We start from the raw sequence: 6103 nt of genomic DNA, 5'->3' as shown, positions 1-6103 counted from the left end.
CTGACCTCTGGCATCAACTAGGCATTTGCGCCCACAGAACTGCCGCTCACTGGATATTTCCTCTGTGTCAGACCATTCTCTGTAAACCCTAGAGATGGTTGTGCGTGAAAATCTCAGCAGATCAGCAGTTTCTGAAATACTCAGAGCAGCCCGTCTGACAGCAACAACCATGCCATGTTCAAAGTCACTTAAATCCCCTTTCTTCCCCATTCTGATGCTCAGTTTGAACTGCAGCAGATCGTCTTGACCATGTCTACATGCCTAAATGCATTGAGTTGCTGCCATGTGATTGGCTGATTAGACATTTGCGTTAACAAGCAGTTGGACAGGTGTACCTAATAAAGTGGCCGGTGAGTGTTGCCGTACATCAGATTTCTGTGTGGGAAAAGAAGGAAGAAACTCAGACAGGTTTGTAACCATGGGTGTACTATTCATTTAATCTACAACTAACGACCAGACTTGAAAGGTCACTCATTTATGTAGACTACTGGTTGAAACTGACATTCAGTAGTTTAATGTTGTCGTGAGACTTCAACATGTCATGCATTGACATTGATGAGCCGTTAATTGAAGTCATGCATTAAGCTCTGGATTGTCTGAAAACAGGTTTACCCTGTTGGTGTGTAGCGTGACTGGCTGACAATGAGAAAGCAGTGTAGTGTGTGAAGCAGAGGGTTTGGTGTGTTCAAAGGTGCTGTGTGTGTGTGTGTGTCTGTGTGTGTGTGTGGGTGAAAGTGTGTGACGGTGCCAACAAACACTCTTTTTGCTGCACTTTGTCCAGTCGGCCTTTAATGAACAACGCTGTTGCATAACTCTGAAAACTCAGCTTTAACAGACTTTCCCCTTCACAGGCTTATGGAGAATTGGGGTTTATTGTTGTGTGTAATGTGATGCGGCGTTATGAAGAGCCAAAATACTAAACAGGAGATGTAAATTGAGTTTAAAGGGCACCTATTATGCACAAAGCACATTCATATAGGGTTTAACCACAGTTGTGTGTCAGCAGTGAGTGAATAAAAGCAGCTGCTAATAGTAAACATCAATTAATTAAATGTTTTATAATCAGACTTGATAAAACAGTCTGCAGAAACACTTTGATTGACATTCTCCCTTTGTATGATGTCATCAGAGGGGGAAAGCTCCGCCCACTAGTGACCATCTCTCCCTCATTAGTATTAGCCCTGAGTGAGAAGCAGCCATCCGCCACATTCTCCGCATTTATAATCCTCTCATTCACTGACGTTATCTTCAGCAGGTCAAAACTCGAATGGAAGCGGATGGCTGCTTATCTCTCACGGCTGTTTATGCTAACACAACCCAGCATTTTTAAATTTTTTTAATTCAACCCAACCTTGGGTCAAGTATGGACAAACCCAATGTTCTTGTTTTTTGTTTTTTTGCATTTTATTTAAATAGTATTTTTAACCCAGCTGTTGGGTTTGTCCATATTTGACCCAAACTCCTAGCTAGAATGTTTCAGAGTCAGTATTTGGCATCTTATAACACTCTTAAACTAGATTATTGTTATTGTGGGAGATAAAATAACAGTTTGTTTCAAAGAAAACATTTGTGTAAATACATGTACATTTATATAGTCACTTTTACCCAAAACTCATAATAATAAAAGATGCTCAAAACATGCACAAAAAAACTGGGTTGTTGTAACCCAACCTGGGTCAAATATGGAGAAACTCAATGTCAAGTTCATTTTTTACTTCAAAATGAAGTAAAGAAATATACTTTTGAAATCTTAAATTGTGTTTTTAACCCAACTGTTAGATTTGTACAAATTTGACAAAGCATTGGGTTAACACGACCCAACATGTTTTAATTCAACCAAATGTTGGGTCAAATATAAATATGAAAATATGCACATGAAAATGGTTTGTTGTAACCCAATCTGGGTCAAATATGGAGAAACTCAATGCCGAGTTCATTTTTTACTTTTAAATTAAGTAAAAAAATATGCTTTTTACAATTATATTGTTTTTAACCCAACTGTTGGGTTTGTCGTATTTGACTCAGCATTGGGTTAATACAACCCAGCATTTTTTTATTTAAATAAAGACAAACCCAATGTTGAGTTATCATTTTATCTTCCATTTAAATTATGTTTTTTAACCCAACTGTTGGGTTTGTCCATTTTTGACCCAACTTCCAAAGTAGGTTTTTTTCATAGTCAGTATAGTGTTATTGCGGGAGATAAAGTAAACCTGTTTCAAAGAAAATACTTGTGTAAATAAAATGTACATTCATATAGTCATCAGACACTTTTATACAAAGAGTAATAACAAATAAAATGTCGAAATATGCACAAACCAAACCAAAACTGGGTTGTTGTAACCCAATCTGGGTCCAATATGGACCAACTCAACGTCGAGTTCATTTTTTACTTTAAAATGAAGTAAAAAAATATACTTCTTAAATTTTAAATGTTGTTTTTGTAACCTAACTGTTGGGTTTGTCATATTTGACTCAGCATTGGGTTAATACAAATCAGCAAGTTTGAATTCATGACCCAATGTTGGGTCAAATATGGACAAACTCAAGGTTGAGTTATTTTTTTTACATTACATTTAAATGATATTTTCTTTTTACCCAGCTGTTGGGTTTGTCCATATGTGACCCAATTTCAAAACTAGTATTTTTCAGAATAAATACTTGGTATATTTTAGTACTCTTAAACTAGATTATTGTTATTGCGGGAGATAAAGTAAAAGTCTGTTTTATTTGTGTAAATAAAATGTACATTCATAAAGTCATTGTTGTAACCCAATCTGGGTCAAATATGGAGAAACTCAATGCCTAGTTCATTATTTACTTTTAAAGTAAAGAAATATACTTTTAAAATATTAAATTGTTTTTTTAACCCAGCTGTTGGGTTTGTCTATATTTGACCCAATTTCCAAACCAGTATTTTTCAGAGTCAGTATTTGGCATCTTATAATACTCTATCTTTAGATTATTGTTATTGCGGTAAATAAACTATGTACACTGTAAAAATGCTGAGTTTCACATCATTCATTCATTCATTCATTCATCCCAACACAAATCGATTAAGTTACCTTAACAACTTTGAGTGGATTGAACATAAAACAATTAGGTTTCTGGTGTTTTAGCTCATTTTATACATTCTGTAGACACTTTTATCCAAATAATGATCGTTTAATAAATAATAAAATGTCCAAATATGCACTTCATATGCACAACTGGGTCAAATATGGAGAAACTCAATGTGGAGTTCATTATTTACTTTTAAATTAAGGAAAGAAAATTACTTTTTCAATCTTAAATGATGATTTTTGTAACTCAGCTGTTGGGTTTGTCCATATTTGACTCAGTGTTGGCTTCATACAAACCAACATTTATTTACAGAGTAAGCATTTACCTCTTAAAATACTCTTAAACTGTATTAAAGTTACTGCGGTAGATACTATATCCATCAAAACAAGTTTGGGTATTCAGGAAAAGAAATAACATCCGACTAAATAAAATGTCAGATTTATTGATTTTTCTGACGCTTTTATCAAAAAATACTGCAAGAAGGTCGCTGGTTCAAGTACTGGCTGGGTCAGTTGGCATTTCTGTGTGGAGTTTGCATGTTCTCCCCATGTTGGTGTGGGTTTCCTCCGGGTGCTCCGATTTCCCCACAGTCCAAACGCATGCGCTTTAGTGGAATCGATTAACTAAATTGGCCGTAGTGTATGAGTGTATGAATGAGTGTGTATGGGCATCTGCTGCTTAAAACATGCTGGAATAGTTGGTGATTCATTCCACTGTGGTGACCCTTGGTAAATAAGGGACTAAGCCAAAGGAAAATGAATGATTTGACCTTGAATTGAACAACCCAGCAATTTTAGAGGAATAACTGTAAAACAACATATAATAAGTGGAGATCGTCCTACATTTCATTACATTTTAAATCATTTCAAACATAATTTCTGATTTGAAGTATTGATATTAAAATGTGTAGTTGATTAGTGTTTTGGTGTAGCATTGTGATGCTTTTGAATATGTAATCAAATCCCATCCTTACTGTAAATAAGCCAGAATAATATACTGTATATACAGTACCGTCTTCTGCAGATTAGCCATTGTTTACAATAAGTTATTAAAAATAGAGTCTAACAGGACACATTTTACTACATGAGGGAAAATAAAGCTGTTTTACACTTCCCTTTCAGCTCTCAGCCATATCTGGTGACATTTTGACCTTTAAGTGATTTGTATGTGGTTTCCTTATTCCTTCCTGTTAATATCCACATCCTCTTTCCCTTCATTTGCTGATTCCAATGAACCGTCCACTTCATTAACACACACACACACACACACACACACACTTCCATTTACACACTGCGTTAGACGTCACTGGTTTAAATATTTATTTATTTATTTATTTATCATATAAAGCCATAAAGTCAAGAGATAAAACAGCAGTAGAATAGTAAATTAAGATATAAAAACCGACATAAGTGCAGACTTAAAATGATCACAACAATTTTAGCATACTAAAACGTGATCTTTATTCTTTTAATATATATATATACAGTACGTTTATTCCTATCTCGATAGCAAATAAAGTATAAATGTATTTACAAACCATACAGGTCAAAGAATCTCAGAAAAATATAAAGGAGTACAAAATCCAACGGAGGTTAAGAATATTAGGAAAGTAGAATACGCAAAACGTATATAATAGTTCTGCCGTTTCAACAGTCGTTGCATAAGCAAAATACGCTCCTATTTAGTTGTTTCTTTTGCGTAAAATGTACACTGTGTCCAAACCAGTTGTGATTTTTTTTTTCTCTAATCATTTCATGTGACTATCCAACACAATCTCACGGCAATTCGTAGCATTTTTTAAGTGGCTAATTCTTACGAATTCGTACGATCTAATTCGTACAATTTAGTACGATTTGCTCATCCTCCAATGACGGTTGGGTTTAGGGGCGGGGTTAGGTGCCACGCCTCCTTTTTAAAATCGTACCATTTCGTACGACTGAACTCGTACGAATTAGCCACTAAACTGTCAAAACATAAAATACTTACGTTTTCTCGTGAGATCAGGCTGGACTATCAAACTTTTACGAATCGTTTGTTTCAAGTCAGTGGTTCGAATCGTGTATTAAATTGGCAAGATCACTTGATTTCATTAAGCATGTCTTCGTTACGTCATAACTCTAACGAAAATTTAATGGTTCTCCACTAGGGGGCGATAACACCACTTGACTCAGATCACCACCTAGTGGAGAATCACTAAACATGTTTCATAGTTTTTACAATTTATTCGTCTGCGATAGATTTTGGAAATCTTAAGATGACTAAATGCTATTCTAAAATCTGTGATCTTTGATCGTTGGTTTGAAATGTTCACCAACAGCTGATTAATGCGATCAGATTTTCTCACCAATGAAATTCTGGCATTGTCAGAAGTTTTCAGGCACATTTCTGCAGTGCGACATCAACTACAATAACTATAAAACCAAGAACCAATAGTTGCGAAAAACGTCTTGGAGCAGAAATCGCAAAAACTTCAAAGCACCACTGAGAAATATCAATAATAAAGCTACAAATATTTTACTCTTGCAGTAAAGTATGATTTTAGTATAATTCTCTCTAATCATTGCACGCGACTACTTAATTAAATGAGTCTATATTAAATGAGTCTGCGTTACGTCAGAACTGTTTCAAAATGTTTTAAAAAATGTATAATCCACTAGGAGCCGATAATACTATTTGACTCAGATCGCCACCTAGTGGAGAATCACTGAACATGTTTCATAGTTTTTACAAGTTCTTAGTTTGCAATGAATTTTAGAAATCCTAAAATGACTAAATCCTATTCTAGAATCTGTAGTCTTTGATCGTTGGTTTGAAATGTTCACCAATGCCATCAAATTTTCTCGCCAATGAAATTCTGGCATTATCAAAAGTTTTCAGACACATTTCTGCAGTGCGACATCAGCTACGATAACTATAGAACCAAGAACCAATAGAAATCGCAAAAACCTCAAAGCACCACTGAGAAATTTCAAAAATAAAGCTACGAATAGTTTACGCTTGCACTTACGTATTATTTTTCTCTAAACATTGCATGCGACTA

This window comes from Danio aesculapii, chromosome 9 (genome assembly GCF_903798145.1).
Source record: "Danio aesculapii chromosome 9, fDanAes4.1, whole genome shotgun sequence".
NCBI classification, from domain to species: Eukaryota; Metazoa; Chordata; class Actinopteri; order Cypriniformes; family Danionidae; genus Danio; species Danio aesculapii.
Note: the sequence above shows the minus strand (reverse complement) of the source record.